The following is a 17,802-nucleotide window of genomic DNA, read 5'->3' as shown; positions in this document are numbered from 1 at the left end:
CCATGTCAGCACTTACCACTTACTACAGTTCATTGTGATCATCAGTTTACTGATCTCTTTCCCAAATTAACTGTGAACATTTTGAAATCAGGGTTCATGTCTCATTTTTCCTTGAACGTTGTGTGCCTAACATAATACTGGGTATATTTTAGAATGAAATAGTGCCAAGTCAAAGAATGAATTATACTTAATTGCTTGATCCCTATCTTTTCATAGGACATTGAGGGTAACATTCTAACCCAATTGAAAAGATCTGGGGTGCATGTGATTTTGTGTGCATGCGTGCGTGTGTGTGTGTGCTCGCGTGTGTGTTGCTGTTGTGTTGATGGAATGGAAGGTTGTTCTCTTTGGCAGTTATTGAAGCATTACTGGAAAGAATTTTTCCAAATGAAACCTGGAGATAGGTTGACTATTACCAATAGTGATAGCGATAAATTTCACTGATAAAACTGAAGAATTCTGGTCACATCGGGACAATATTCTGACCTGGAAACCACCTGGTTCTCCACATAGAAGGCTTTTACAGTAATCACTTTCCTGGAGCTTTGGCTCTGAGGACCTCTGTCCTTCATATAGCTACATGGACCAAGACACGTCTGATTCAACTTTTGCAAGTGAGAGGCTGACCAAGGCTTACTAAGAATTTTCCACATCATCCAGATGCCTAAAATAAACATCTTTTCCATTTTCCCCACCCAGGTTCTTTTGCCCAGAGTGACCCCAATCTCCTTTCTTTTCCAACCATTTATTGTCCTCTTCTGGCAATAGAACCCCCATGAGTTTTAGAGATGAGAAAACTCTGAGAAGCTGCCTTGGACCCAGAGGCAGAAACCACATGTCACCTCTGCACCATTAAGAGAGAGGGAAATACATTTCTATTTTATTTAAAGCTCTGTAATGTGGGCTTTCTTTGTCACATACATTAGCACTTACCTTAAGTAATACATTAGCCATACACTAGTATCTATCAACAAAACTCATATACCTGTTGAAAGATCTTGGAGCTTCCCCAACCCAGAAACCCATGGAAACCAATAACAACATAAATAAGAATCATTGCTGCCACCTAATGAGTGCTTACTTAGTGCCAGATGTGACCTCCATCAGAGGGACACTCAGGATACATGATCTCATTTATCCTCACATTAGCCCTCGGAAGTTAGTTTTATTTTCTCAATTTTATATATCAGAAAAATGAATCTGAAAGATGCTGTAGCTAGTCCGGGTCATATCCCTAATAAGTGAAAGTCAGGATTTGAATCTTGACCAGTTTTTCAAACATAAACTATGAAAAATCCAAGACACCTTTCCTGATACCAAATTTCTTAGAAATGGAAAAGTTAAAAGGTAAATGAACCTCTCCCTTCTCCCAGACTAATGCTAAGAACAAAGATCTTGACCACTCCATTATCTGGCTTTCTGCACATTCCCCTCAGCCTCTCCCACCACCAAATGATCACCAAGGCATGTATGTAAATCAGGACATATTATTCATCTAAATAAAAACTTGTCAAGGCACCCATTTCTTCCTGCAGTTATTCTCAACAGGGCTAAGGTTCTATTTGGAGGAAATATAAAAATCTAGTCCTAAAACATTCCCCAGTAAATCTATTATCCCTGATATCCTCCACACTTTGTTCACACCTACATTCTAGGTATGAACCTCTGGCATAAAGAAAAAAAAAAAAGAGCAAAGAAATAACAAAACAGAATACCAATATTTATCGAACACTTACTTTACAAAGGCAACACACAGTGTCACATGCCATCTAATTTATTTTCTTAAATATAGTAGTTTAATTTGCATATCTTATCTCCTTCTATCCTCATAAATGTTCCATGAGAAAGATGTTATTATTATCTCTAGTTTCAAAATGAGAAAGTGGAGACCTACAGAGATTAATTCATTGAAGATCACAAACTAGAGTAAGTTTTAAAGTTCAAATTCAAACTGAGTATTGATTCAAAATGCAGACATCCTTCCATAATAGCAATCCCCCAGTATGGTACATAAGACCCTTGCCCATTTGGGACTAACCCCATCTCCTGTCTAGTCACTGCATTTAACTCCTTCATATAGAACTTGCCTGGCCACCTTCATTCATCAGGATAGGAGAATTCCCAATGTCATTATTATAAGGGTTGCTTCTTCCTCCTTCCCAATTCATCATTTCCCTTTTGCTTTTTACTCATTTCTCTGTCCAGGCAAAACTCTGCAGTCTATCCCTCCAACCATACTCCTACTAAGTTTCCAGAATGTCTTTACCCCTTTCTTTCTACCCCATTCACCTGGAAAATCTTTATCCCTTGAGCTGTCCAAAAGTCTTCTCTTCTTCATGGAAGCTGCTAAGAACCTGTGGAGAAAAATCACAATTTATAAGTGATTTTATAATCTCCATCTTCCCCCGGACCCTTAACATTGTATGACAACACACCAATCTTTACCAAGACACCTGTCTTCCTTATTATCACTCTTTTATTCTCTCAGTGGAGAATCTTGCCTCCTGTTTCAGTGGAGAAAAATAGAAGTCATCATTCATTCATCCACTCCATAAGAATTTATTAGGCCCTTTCTATGGGCCATGGATACTTCTGGTCACTGGGATACAGCAGTAAATGCAGCAGCAAAAAAAAATCCCTTCCCATGTGAAGCTAATATTCTGCTGGGAAGTGACAGAAAATAAACAAATTAACAAGTTCAATACTATAAGGTATGTCTGAGACTGAAGTTGTCAAGGAAAAAAATAAAGACGAGTCAGGGAAGAGGCAAATCAATACCTTAAATAGGTAGGAAAGATATGCTTCATTGATAAGAAGATATCTGAGTAGAGACTCCAATGCAACCCTGACATGAAAATTTTTGAAGCTCTTCCCCTTGTCTGAGAATATCTTTGAGTCTACCCGAACCTGGGTTGCATCTCCCCCATCCCAGCGGGAACTCTGGTCTCCCACTGCTGTAATTCCCCGGTGCTCTGGGTTGTATGTTCTTCCTCCTTCCCCTTCAGAGACTCCTTCCATTCATTGTGTCTCTTCTACCTACAATTTCTCTTTTTTTATTCAAATATTTTCTACTGTCATTTACATATGTCATTTTTTTTAAAGTTAACGAAATCTCATTTTCTGCCTTTGCATTAATTCTCTAGGACTTCTGTAACTATGCAACACACCGTGTGGTTTAAACAACAGAATCTATTGTCTTACAGTTATGGAGGCTGAGACTCTAATTTGAATGTGTCAACAGAGCCATACTCTTGTTGGGCACCTCTCTCCCAGCTTCTGGTAGCTCCCTTGCTTGGAGTTGCATAACTCCAATCTCTACATGGCATTCTCCCTATTGCTTGTCTCTCTATTCAAATTTCTCCTTTTATAAAAATACCAGTATTCTTTTTTTTATTTTTATTTAGCTTTTAATTTTTTACAGACTGCATTTCGATTCATTGTACACAAATGGGGTACATCATTGCGTTTCTATGGTTGTACAACAATGTAGATTCATACCATTCGTGTAATCACACATGTACACAGGGTAATGATGGCTGTCTCATTCCACCATTTTTCATACCCCCCTCTCATTTTCTTCTACATATTCTAAAGTTCCCCCATTATTCTCTCATTCCCCACTCCCACCCCCATTATATATCATCCTCCACTTATCAGGGAAAAAATACCAGTATTCTTGAATTACTGCCTACTCTACCCCAGTATGACTTCATCTTAATTAATTAGAGGTGCAAGAACCACACTTCCATATAAGGTCACACTGGTTGGTACTAGGGGTTAGGATTTCAACATAAGAGTTTTGGGAGAATGACCCATAGCACAATTACATTTCTAGGACTACATTTCTGACTTGCATACTATCACAGAGATATGGTTCCTGCAAGAAACTGCTCCTGTCCTATTTCTACTTCATTTTCAACACTGTTTTCTTCTTGTTCTGTAAACTTTCACTCTAATCCATTCCCAAGGTTTCAATTACCATCTCTATCCTAACAACTCCCAAATCTCTATCTCTAGCCAGATCTTTCTTTTGAGCTCTAGACTCATGTCTTCAATACTTAAAGGATGTCTTCATTTAGATACCTCAGGGACAGCTAACACTCTATATTTCCCAAACCAAACCCATTGTCTTTTCCCATCACCCACTTCTAAACAAAATCCTTGCACTTTTTCCCTAGAGAATGGCGTCACTGTTTATTTATTGCCCCTCCAGTAGCCTAAAGCCCTATTGCTTTCCCACCTGTCCCTTATCTCTCATCAACTACCAAGTCAACTTGACCCTAGCCCTTAACTATCTCCAAACTGCATCCTTTCTTTCTGCTTATCTTGTATCTCTCACCTGTGTAGAAATGGCTTTTTAACTGCTTCCCTTGTCTCAGTTTTTCTCTTTCAACTCAGCCAATCCTTCAAATGCAGCCAGAAGGAATATTTTCTAATGCCAAATTACTTCCCCAACCCTCCTTTAATCCATTCAATGACTGTCATCCAAAAGATAAAGTCCAAAATTCCAACGTCTCATGGAAAGTTCTTCAGCTTTCCAGTTTTCTGTATCACCATTCTATTCCCTAGTCTTCCCTCCACAGTCTCCCTTGTACATTCAAAATATCATCTTTAAGCTGGAATATATCACACTAGCTATTATATTTGGACCTCTGAATGAGTGTTCTCACAAGTCATCTTATTTCAACTTCTCTCTACTCAGGACTGTCTCATTCTCCAGCCTATCTTTGATGATCATTGCTCAAGGCTGGCTTTTAAACTTCTCCAATGCTTCCTCACCATATTTTCTGATTATTTCTACCATACTACTATATTAGGTAGATTTTAATAAGTTGTGCTGCATAACAAATGAATCTAAAGTCTCAGCAGCAACAGAGTTTATTGCTTATGTTTTAGATTTGCAGATTAGTGCTAGATAGTGAGTCTCCATTTCAGGGTGTGTATCAAATTCAGATTTTCTATATATATCCACCCTTCTAAGACCATATAGCTTAAGTAGCAGACCCCTTCTAAGATACAACATTTTAATGACAAACAGCACCAGAACACAAGAGTCTGAGTTGAAGAATGCAGTAAAATATAAAGTTCCTGGTAGGATGTCCATTGCTATAATGCACTCACATTCAATTTGCCAGAGCCAGTTACCTACCAAACCCAATATTCAATGAGGCAGTAAAGCATACTATTCTCTTTGGAGGCAGGTCTTGACTGAGCATGTGCGATCCTACAGAGACGGAAACTAAACATTTTACACCCTATGACAACCTACCACAACAGCTTAGACTTAAATGCCTCGTTTGTCTCTCCCACTAAAATGTAAGCTCCTTTAAAACTTGTGTCATTTCATTTCCAATGCTTTAAACAACACCAGGCACATCATGGATGTTTAATAGATGTGGATTGAGTAAATACAAACTTCCTATATGTTTTACTGTGTTATGAGCTGAGATAGTCACTTCATTAAGTTTTTATAGAACAATACGGTGGGACGATTCTAGCTCTTGTGACATTGTACTTTTTTGTTTGCTTGTTTATATGTGAATTTTCTCCTCTGTACTAGAACCAACAATGGTAAGAACATCAACTCATTTCTAACACCTAGCACAATATCTAGAAGAGAGAAATTCAATGACTGTTTGAATAATTGAATCAAATCATTCTCTCAGTGGAAATCAGCATGTGTTTATTGATTACCTACTAGGTGTCGGGCATTCTTACTTTAGTAGTAGGAATTAAAAACTAGGACGTCCAAAGGACAATAAAGTCAAAAGAGAGGGAGAGACCAGGGAAAAATGCACCCCTGTGGTCCCATCTTGAAGAGTGGCACTTGCCTCCCAGCAGAAGAATCAGTACCACTGCATGAGTCCTTGTTCCTTCCCCGCCACCCCTGTCTGCACCTCTTACCCCAATTGTGTGCCTTTGAGCTAATCTTCCCATCCAGTTTATTGCTTTGCACTGTTCAGCTCACCAAGCACATTTGTGTTTATGTGTGATTAGTGCTGAGTACACTGAACAAGGTAATGACATGCAGCAAAGGCCAAGAGATGATGCCCTGACTCTGTGCATCGCTTAATCCCTGGGGAGAATGAGGCACTCCTTTCCTACTGTCTGAAGCCCAGCTGCATTACATAAGCCCAAACCACTGGGTCTCTCAAGAAAGAGTCCTATGAAATGCAGCCAAAGGACCATTTAGAGGCAAACCTGGCAATGGCTGGCACAAATGATTTGGAGGAAAGAGTGTAGCTTTCCTCTGAAATGGATCTGATAAAGGATTCTGTGTATGATATGATCTCACAGGCAATGAGAATGAGGAAGAGAGATGCTAGATCCTAAGCATGCTCATCCTGAGTTCAGGAAAAGAAATTTTGGAGCAATGTAATGGGAAGGAGAACAAATAGTGGGCAATACTGAATTATGCCTTCCAGTCATGGATCAGATTTATACAACTTCTACCTAGCGGATGAGAAGACCCTCTGGTGACGAAAGCATTGGGCACAGATTTCAAAGAGCTGGGTCATTACTGCCCTTTCCCTACAATGTACATGCCCCCTTTATCACAAAATAATAAATGCCAAAATAATGAATGAGTGGCCATCAACCCTATCATCTTTTCTATATCTATATAAAAAAAAGGTAGTTTCAAACTTCTTCCTCCCTAATCCTCCCCTGACTGGCCCACTCATTTACATAATGCATAAATTACTCCTTATGACAGAAGGAACACCAATAAGCACTCACTCATTCATCCATTAATTCAGTATTTATTAATTAATTTCACTAGTAACTGAGATATATTATCTTCCAGGCACAGGGCATACATCATTGAATAAAATAAGCTGTCTCTGCTATTGTGAAACTCACAATCTAGCAGGGGAAAGAAACATTAAATAAGTCTACAAATAAATACATACATATGAGTTGTAGTAAGTGTTATGAGCACTTTTTTTTTTTGGCAATAGGAGACTTTTTAACCTGAAGACTTCAAGGGAATTACAGATGTGTTTCAGGGGGGTTCATAAACCTTTAAGTTGTATGTAAAATATTCTATGTATTTAGATATATGCTTTTTTCTCTGTATCTGTGGCTTTCATCAAAATCTCAAAGAGGTCTGTGATCTCATAAAAGTTAAAAACCAATGCTTAAAAGCCACACCACACAGGATTTTCTTCTTTCTCCATTGCTACCTCTCAGAATTGATTAAATTTGTTCTTGTTTAGGGATGGCACTGAAGCAGCCAGCTCAGAAAAGCAAAGCTAGAGGGACCAGTTGCTTCCTGCACAGACTCATGAGAGGACTGAGCACAAACTGTCTGGAGTAAGTCCACCAAGATATCAAAATCCATCACCTTTTGGGAGTGGGAAATAGGTTGATATATGTTTCTCTAATCTCTGGATTGTTTACAATAAATGTGTACTTTTATAATCAGAAAAATTCATATATTAGAACTATTTTTATTTAGGGAGAAATTGGATATTTTGCAATTTGTATTTATCCCTTGTTGACTAAGTCATGCAAAGGTATTATACAAACAACATAATATACTGGCAGTGTGATTATATACAATCTTCCATTCACTAAATTTAGTCAAACTGAGGTGGTAGAAAAGTCTGCCTTTTGATTTGTGGGTTATAGGGGTGCTGACATGTTTCTCACTGGAAAGTCAGGGTCTGGGGCACGTATGACTCATGGCCTTTGACATTGGCTTCCACTGTGAAGGATTTCCAAGTCACCAGGCAGGCAGCCCATTCAGAAATAAGGCTAAAAGAGCAGGAATTTTTAAAGAAGCTTCTCCTAGCTCATGAGTCACAGTTGTAAAGACAGACCAGGGCTAAGGGTTAAAAATTAAATGTTCAAAATCAGGCTCCTCAAATTTCTGATGTCTAATCTGGGGTTCAATTTCCTAACCCACAAACAGGGATTGTCATATTAGTCCTGCCAATCTCATGGCATCCTTGAACTATTAAGAACAAGCTATTAAGAACCAGGATCACATAAAAATTAGAGAAGAGAGGGTAGACAACCATGTGTCCATCAGAGACATTATTTTGTACCTAATTTCACATTGTCTGAGAATAATGTACACTACTGAAATAGATACTCTTTATATCTAAAAATAACAACATATATCTAGATATCACTTCAGAGGTAGCTCCTATACATTGTTCTGTTAAACTGTGAGCACACTGGGAGAGAGTATTGTATGTCTAGGCCAGGAGTTGTGTTTACCTACAGTATATGTCCAATTTCTGAATCCAGCATATCCATCTCATCTGAAAACTTTTATCACCAGATAAGGTTCACCTATCACATTGCATTGCACAGAATATGAGAAAATGATAAAAAAAAAAAAAGGCATAAGTGCGTGTTAGGTTTTTCATAGTAAAGGGAGCTTTGAGGGCAGGAAGGGGGTCTGGGGAATGGCAGAATGTTTGTCTGTAACCTTCAGTCGGTGAGCTCTCCTGCATGGTAAAGCCATGGGTGATTATTGCTGTTATTTATAGAGCAATTTTCCCCCTCATTTAGACATAGAGTCAAGTAAGACTTGTAGGCACAGATAAATAATACCTAACAGTTCTGTCTAGACATTCCTTCTCAAAGTTTTATTTTTTTCTACACCTTGAAATCCAAACTGGATGGAGGAGCTCAAGGGTAAAAGAGAAACAGTTCTTTTCTGAAGAACAAGATAAGAGAGTGAAAACAGGCTGAGAAAACTCTGAGTGCTGAACCAGGGTAGACAGTGGGAGTCTGACAATGTTGGTAAATGAGGGGAAAATACAGTTTTCTTTTTTCATGTTTGGTGACTTTATTGATCATGAAGTGGATGAGAAATGGGGAACCCAACATGGGGTGATGCCAATCAGATTCCAGTCTAACACTGCCTCTGGTTAACAATGGGGTGGGCACTTAACTTCTAGGATCTACAATTTAGTCTTCAATTAAATACAAGGTTTAGATGACATCAGCATTTCCCAAGTTGTGTTCAACAGAACATTAGTTCCACAGGATGTTAATAAGCAGTAGTGTGAAGAAAGAAAAAAAAAAAACAGGATTCTGTGGTCAATTAAGTTTGGGGGATGCTGGGTTAAATACAATTGAACAGGTTTTTATACTGCAAGAATTCTTAGGGCTTTTAATATGCTAATGTAAGTTCTGAATGTCCAACAGGTGACTATGCAGAAGAGAAACTTTTCCCTAAAAGTTATCTATCCATAGAATTTTAGGATTTTGTTTGAATTTTGTTTTGTTTTTTTTCTTTGATCAGTTTTGTTTTGGTGAGCATCAACAAAAATAAGAAGATACTTTGAGAAGGCGAACCTTAGTCCTTCAATCCCCCAAATTATGGGATTCTGCAAAGGACGATTAAGTGGTCATGTGCTATTTTATGCTTGAGAATAAACAAGAGGGATCTGTCTTATGTTGACTGACAGCTAAAATTGCAGAATCATGTGTTTGTTTTCTTGTTTAATGTCCATAGTAACCTAGCAAGGTGAGTACTATCATTCTAATCTCACAAGGAAGGGTACTGAAGTTTTGAGACATTAAGCAAATGCCTCAAAAGAATACAGACAGGAAGCTGGGGATCTTCTTGTCAGACACAGACATGTAGAGGCAATTTTAAATAAGATGACATTTGAGCAAAAACTTGAAGGAAGTGAAGGAGCCATGCATATATCTGGGAAAGAGTGTTCTAGAGAACAGCCTGTGCAGAAGTCCAAAAATGGGAATGTGCCTGACTTGTTTGAGCAACAGGAAGGATGTCAGCAGCACCGGAATGGAGTGAGCAAAATGATGGGAAGCAGAACATATGGGATCAGAAAGGTGGTGGGCCATCAGATAATGCAGTACCTTGTGCTAATCATAGGAACTCTGGCTTCGATTCTGAGGGGAATGGAGAACAGAAGTGTAACAACATCAGGCTTACTTTTAAAAAATCCCTTGATCTACTGGATTGAGAATAGATTCTATGGAAGTGAGGGAGGTAGTCACTAGTGCTGTGTTCTCATTCTCCTGAGACATGGTTGGATTGTACTTTCCTGCTCCATATGACTGGCTTGACCAATAAAATGTGAACACAGTGACATGTGTCACTTCTAGGCAGAAGCCTTAAGGCCCTGTGGACAATTTTCCTTCTACCGTGTAACTGCTTTGTCATTCTGTATTGATGGAGACTATGGTGACACTGCCAATCTATGTCAAATGTGAGAGTGAACAAGAAATAACTTTGTTGGTTGAGCCACTGAGAGATTGGTGTGGTTTCTGAAGGATAATGAAACCTATCATATTGATAGGGGGGCCAGGGAAGGAGCAGGAGAATTAGAAGAAGCCATTGCAGTAATCTGGGCAAGAGATGATATTGGCCTGAGTGAGGAGATGGGCAGGGAGATGGGGAGTGATTGGGTTGTGGATATATCTGAAAGGTAGAATCTATGGGATTTCCTGATGACTTAAATGTGGAGTGTGAGAGGAAGCGATTTCAGCACCCACTCCAGGTGTTCTGGTCTGAGTAATGAGAAAGAATTGCCATCAATTGGCATAAGATCACTGGGTTAAAGAGATTTGGGGAAAGAAAGATCTGTGTGACTTTAAAAAAAAAATGCTTTCATTTCTATTCTATCCTTCTAAAATATTTTTATAGTTTCTGGTTATATGTTGGAATTTTTTAGTTTAGCTATTATATCCTTGGACATAGTATGTGATATTCTAAGACATTCCAAGCAGCTGGGAAACAGGATCCAATTTATGAGTCTTCCAAGAAACTAAAGCAAAAGGACAGTGTTTTGTTGTGCTTTCCTCTCTTTTTCAGGAAGTGCATAGACTTCAGTGTCTAGGGAAGATATCAGCTGCATTTTATGTGACTCCCTTTTAAAGCTAGGGTTCAAAACAAACCATTTGGAGCTCATTGATTCTGCTTTCCCCTTTATTGTTTTCTGCCTTGATTGAGTCCTTTGACTGTAAAGGGTAGATTGATTCAGAAGCTTCTAATTTTCTGCCTGCTTGATGATTCTCACCTATCATGTTTGCTTCCTGTCTACAGACAATCGTTACTCTGCTTCTTCTGAGCTCTGCTAAAATTGCACCATCTTCAGAGGATGCTGCACCTGACTTGAAATTCCTTTGCCCTTAGGTGATTTGCTTCTGGAGGTTCCAGGCATCGATTCTAGACTTCCTGAAACCTTTTACAGGGAAGAGGTTACAAACTGCCATCCACATAGCCAAATCTTTCTCCCAGATTCCCAGGTTTGTTTGACCCACATAAAAAATTTAAAAAATACCCAACATGTAAAAATCAGAAGATCTCCTTTGAAAAAGTGAAAGTATTAGTGACACTGGGTACCTACTCTTTGAATATCGGGCAACAGTCTGTTGGAACTGAGTTCCTGCTACCTCTTTAGGTAGCACAGCTATTCCCTGTTGCTGCTCTGTTCCCATCTGGATGGGCAACTCATTTACGTTACATGCACTGCTCTTTGCTTTCAAGAATACAGAGGTTTTCCATATGCATTATCTTATTTAGTCCTCACACCCATGTCAGGTCAATATTTTATAGATCGGGAACCCATCCTTCTTAGAACTGTATTAATTGCACTTTTTATTTGAGTGCATTTAAGGGTACTTAAGTGTTTCTATTTGGATTCTCTGAGGGCCAGGATTAAATATTCTACTTTCTCTCTTTCTAAACAGCATGCAGTCTGTTCAGGGATATTCATCCAGGGAAGTATCTAACACTGGTATGTTGAAATGAGGAGTTTGGACTTTGGGCTCATTCTTCTCACATATGTGTTTACTGTGTCATCTGAAAACATGCTATTTAATCATGGTGTGATTTGGTTATCCCACCTGTAAAACAAATATAGAAAATGATGTTTAATATTTTCTCAGGGTTTCACGGCATGAGATTGGAATGATTAACCAAGGCCAGGACTTGAAGGATCTTCACTGTCATGGGTAAGATCTTCTATTCCATAAGTCAGTGGATTTTATGCTGCATCAAAGAATCTTAAAGCTGTACTGACTTGTCCATCCTCCAAGAATTGTTATAGGGCAAGAGAGTGAATGATCTGGGCCCCAGATTCCTAATCACATTATGATAAAGAATATGGGAGCCACTGAAGGGTTTTTAGCAGAAACTGAGCTGGAAAATTTTCTAATTTACAGAGATTGCTCTGTATAGAGAATAGATTTAAGGCGACAAACCAGATGACAGACAAGAATGCAAGTAGAAGATGCATGCTCAGCAAACTGGTGAATAAGAGGAATATATGAACTACAAATGCCTCAAGAATTGGCAATATGGAGAAAGAAGAATCAAGACTGACTTCCATATATTTGATTTTGATATGATTAGGGAGAATTAAGGAGAGAGTTATTTAAAAATATAGTCAACATTACAGAAATATGAATGAGCATGAGGACTGTGATGTATACTATATAGGTCTCTATCACCTAAATATTGATCAAAAGTGGGAATAATAGGCAGTCAGAACAAAGAGATTCCCCCACTTAGCTATTCAAGAGCTTGTGTAACTTTGCATTCCATCTCCAAACCCATTTTCTCATTCATTAAATGACACACATGAGTACTAGGAAGATCAAAGGATTCACAGACATGCCAAGATTAGTATCATTAAGTTATTTATGAAAGTCATATTTTACTTATTAATTCTTCACCCAGTAAACAAGAGATATGTGACCAAAAGATGGCCTTTTAGAGTTGGAAATTCCCCAGTGGTAGGACACATCTTCCTTGATCCTTAGGCAGGACCCACCCAAAGGAGGTCAGCAAGGAGGTCTCCCACAGTTTTACAGCCCTCCTGGGCCTCAGCTGAAGTACTGAGTCAAAATGATACCCAGTGCTTGACTCTGGGCTTTCCATATGGCCCAGGTAGAAGAGCTTACCTTTACTTGGACATCTTTCTTCATCAATTGTTCATTCCTTAGACAGCTCTTTTATTCTCAAGTAAATATTATTTGACTAATTTGAGCCTAATTGAGATTTTCTTTTAGAAATTCTTAAGAAGAGATAAAATGGGGAAATGGACTATGTATACATGAAAGTGAAAACTGAAAAAAGTAAGAAAAAAAAAGGGTTATGTTTTAACTTGTCCCACTACTTTGATCTCCAATTTCTTGATCTCTGTCACACAGCTAGATATTTGGCAGCATGATATATAGAAACACGTTATGTGGGGATTTTTTGTCACATGTAAGTGATTTATTAAAGATGAGTTCCCAGAGCATAAGGGGTGGAGGCCAGGACAGGGAGGAGGGATTGGGCTAGGGAGGAGGTGATCAAAGAGATTGACACCAGCTGGATCTCCATATGTTGCTCCATAGAGCAGTGACTGGCAAGGTTGCTGGGCTGCCCTACTTCTGCACCCATTAGTTATCCTCATGTATGTGAGTGTAGGTGAAAGGACTTTGTAAAATGGCAAGCCCTTAATAAAGTACTGCTAACGATGTATAACGAAGGTCTTTAATGAAGACCTGTGGCCCCATGAGCAATGAGTACACTCATAACAGAAACAAGTGTGGGAGTTAACCTGCTGTCTTCATCTCTTCCTCTTGCTATAGGGAAACACCTGCTCTTATGGTGTATGCTCAAGATGGTCCAATAAAGAACTAATACCATTAACAAGATTTTTCCCATTCTGCTGATCCCAGGATGCCATATATGTTGCATTACTCTTCATAAGCACCAAAGTTCAGTTCCCTCTTATTCCTGTGTTCTTGTTGAAGTGATGGCTCTAATGTAGACATCAGGGACGAGAGATCCACCTGAAGGGAAAGGAACATAATATTGCCCTCTGGTTCAGAAAGACATTTGAATCTCTTGCTGTGGTTTGAATGCATACCTCCCAAAGGTCCATATGAAAAAAAAAATCAGTCCTCAGGATGGCAGTGTTGGGAGGTGCTGTGAACCTTTAACGGACAGGACCAGAGAGGAGATTCTTGGGAGGAGTCCCTTGGAAGGGACTAGGGGACATTCTCTGTCTCTCTCTCTCTCCCTCTGTGTCTGTCTCCCTCTCTCCTCTCTCTCTCTCTCTCTCTCTCTCTCTCTCTCTCTCTCTCTCTCTCTCTCTCTCTCTGTATGTGTGTCTCTCTCTCTGTCTTTCTCTCTCTCTTTCTCTCTCTCTCTCTAAATTTGAGCTGAGTTGTTTGCTTCTACACACTCCTACTATGATGTACTCCTCTTGCCAGAGGCCCAAGCTAATGGGGCCACTCAGTCTTGGACTTGAATTTCCATAACTGAGTCAAATTAGAACTCTTTATTTCATAAATATTCCATATTTATGTTTAGTTTTAGTGATGGAAAACTAATACAACTCTGTTAAGATTAGTCAAGCCTAGCAATATAGCATGTGGGGTTCTGTTATGAGTCTATTCATTTGAGTCTTCATGAAACACCATGCTTGCACAATAAGCATTACTTAGAAAGATTGTCATGTTATAAAGCCTTTTCAGGTGACTGGGGGTGGTCAGAGAGGCTTGGTTCATTTTTTGTCATTTTAGGTGATATCAGTAGGAGTCAGGGTTTAGCTATCTGAGGAGGTCTATTTGAAATCAGTCATGGAAGTGACAGAATGTCTCTCTACTGCCTTCCTCAACCAGTTTTCCTCCCTATATCTGCCATCCCTTCATTAGCTTGCCAGCCACTTGCCATCCAGAACAAAGTACAAGTAGTATCTGGGGGGTTAGTTCTATAACCTACCCATAAAGACTAGAAGAAAATTGAATGTAGCAAGAAAGGAGCCCAGTACCCAGCAGTGTAAGGAGAAGGTTCAGGGATGACGTTCTCCCTTTCTTATTCCTCAGTTGTTTCTATTTGCACAAGATGTGTTTCCTCCCTCAACCTCATCCAGCTGTATTCCCAGCCCATTGAAGGAAGGAGGGGAAAAAGCTATTTAAATTTATACTGTTGAATTTCTGTAGGACACCGAAATATTTTTGAAGTTAATGGGGGAGCTCTGAATAGTCTGTTTCAAATAATTACAGGAAAAAAAGTACATTGAAATAATTAGTAGTTGCTACTAGAACATTCAGCAAAATGAAATGACATCTTTGCATGCCTATTAAATGGCACTTTATTTTCAGTTTAGGGTGTTTTGGATGAAATTAGATGGCAAACACACTGCATCATTGAGTGATTAGAAAAACTAGTATCATTTAGAGTTAGACTAGTATCATCATCAGCTTTTTTCTTCTTTCACTTAAAAAAAAAAAAGTGCTGTGCTATCCTGTTAGGCGAGATTTTAATAGAAATGGGACCAACTGTAGCCCTTGAGACTTGAGCTTAAGTGGCTTATGTGAAATCCCCCGGATGCAAGGAAAGGCGTTAAACAGAATCTGATTATTCTATTTTTTCTAATTCTGGGATTCTCTTTCTACTCTGCTTAGAGAATGCATAAAACCTCCCACTCCAACATCTTCTTCTCTCTCAAAAAAGAATCTTATTCACCCAAAACAGAAAATGGTCCTAATCTAATGAGTAAGACCACATTTATCTTTAGCTTCACTCCTGGCCATCTTTACAGTATCCCTCCTCTCTATTAAAAAGAAAAAAAAAATCTAATTTTAAAATATTGACAAGAAAACTGATTTTCAACATTTTAATTCACTAAGGCATTTTCCAGTTTACTGACCATAACCTGGTATCTTCACCTCTCCTATTCCTTACTCCTCCATATTCCTCCTCTCTCTTTGCTTCCATCATGGTCTCTCTGTCCCCTTTATTACTTCTTCCTGCTTCCCCTAACTATGCTCCTCTTCCTTTCTCACTCCTATTCAAGAAGAAGAAACAAAAGAAAGAACAAAGGGAGAAGGAAGAAATAGGTGTGACACAATTGTGTCTCCTAAATTCAATTGTGTGCTGCTTAATAAAGTATTTTTTTAAAATTGTATCATATGCAATCTTGGAGGAATATTTTTTGAAGCAAGAAGGACTGAGAAAGTCTCTATATTCTACTTTTAACCAATATTTTATTATCTAACTCCAAGAAATTTATCAGAATAGCTAACTGCTCCTTTATTGAAAACAAACAAGCATAAAGGTGTTTTGGAGTTCTGAGATTGCATCCTTGTAGAGAGGAAACAAGCAACAGAAATAACCCATGAGAAAGTTAGGTTTCTGATGCAGAACAGGAAATGGCAAAGCAATGAGAGAACTGGAGGTGCCTCTGTTCCGTAGCTTGACTTGGGGCCACCATGTTTCTTTTCCAAGGCCTGGTCATCCTCTCACATACTGCTGGGCCTTTTGACCTGGCATTTCTTTAGCCCAGAACACTTACAAGTTCTCTCCCTCGGCTTGTTTGTCCAGCAGTACCCACAGGAATACCTTGCCTGTTCCCACACCCAGCCCTCCAGGTTGTACCCACTGTCTCCCTAGAAGAAAGGGGCACCGTGTGCCTGGAGGTTTTGCGCTTCATGCATCCTCTCTTGAAACAGTTAAGAAAGGTTCTGATAAGAGGGCAATTAGACATCACTTTTCTTAATATTTGCTATTCAAGTAGAACCCCTCCAATTGACTCTTTTACCTCAGAAGACTGACATTAAATTTGAATATTTATGTCAAAGATAAAGGGAAAGAAGGGGAAATAGTCTATGGGATGTATGTGGAGGCAGGAAGAGCTTTCCAGGACTCCTAAAGAGACATGTGGTCTGCCTCCTCTTTGCTCAGGTGTGCTCTTATTATCACACTGACAGTCTTGTTCCTGACACATGGGGGCAGCAATGAAAAGAGCTAAGACTGCTCTCTGTAGCCAACATTTGGCCCTCTCAATGAGGCGTCTACTTTGAAATAGTGCCTGTGTCCATCATTTAGCAGGACCACTTCTCCCTTCCCCTTTCTCTCCTATGTCCCATCTTTTCTCTCAGGTCTTCCTTCCTTCAACTCTGTCTTTTTCATTCCAGCATTTGCTGTTTTGGTTGAAGTTTCTCTTCTTATCCCTTCTATTGATAGAACCCCATTAGGTTATACGAATATCTTTTTTTTCCCCCAGTGCTACATTAATGACTTTCTCCTCTATGTCTCACCTTCCCTGATCCTGTAAGTAGCTCTGAGAGCTTCTCTAATCACCCCATATGAACAGCTCCTGTCTTGTTTGGCCTGATGGAAAAGTAGTGCTAAGCTGATCATTAGCCTACCTCCATGCAAAAGGCTTTCCTGCCACTTGTTCCTCATTACCCTCCTGGGATAAGCTCTGAACTAGTGGCTAGGGATCCACAGCATTGTCTCCTCAATGTAGCAATGCTTCTTGGCAATGTCAACCTGACTGCTGGAGCAAGAGGGGGATTGAGGGCCATGAAGCAAAAAGAAACCAAAGCTTTGTAGCTACTGCTATTTGGGAGCATCCCTGGAGGTGGTGCTGACAATCAAATATGATTGGCCCTGTTCACCTGCTGATTGCCTCCCACTTCCATTCTCAGTTCTGCAAATTAATCTTGACTCTAAGATCCCGAGAAGGTGTGATGATTTGCTGCCTCTTGTTTCCACTACCTATCCATGGCTACACTGCATTTCTTGTCTTGGTTATGCAAGAAGGCAGTGTGGCTCTGTCCATAGGCATCACTGCAGAGAGGAATAGGAAGAAACTAGGTTTTATAGTGCAACATATATACTGAAAACCCTGAGGGGAAAGCCACAACCTCAGTTCCCAAACCAGGTCGGTTCAAGCTTTGTGCTCTGGATTTATAGTGTCTGTATTGAGCCAATTTAAACAATTTCAGTCAACTGGACTCTATGATAAATTGCATGTAACTCATCTTTATAAAGGGGAGTATAGGTTTGGATTGAATTTGAACTTT

The sequence above is a fragment of the Sciurus carolinensis genome, chromosome 11 (genome assembly GCF_902686445.1).
Source record: "Sciurus carolinensis chromosome 11, mSciCar1.2, whole genome shotgun sequence".
Lineage (NCBI taxonomy): Eukaryota > Metazoa > Chordata > Mammalia > Rodentia > Sciuridae > Sciurus > Sciurus carolinensis.
This window is presented reverse-complemented; position numbering follows the sequence as displayed.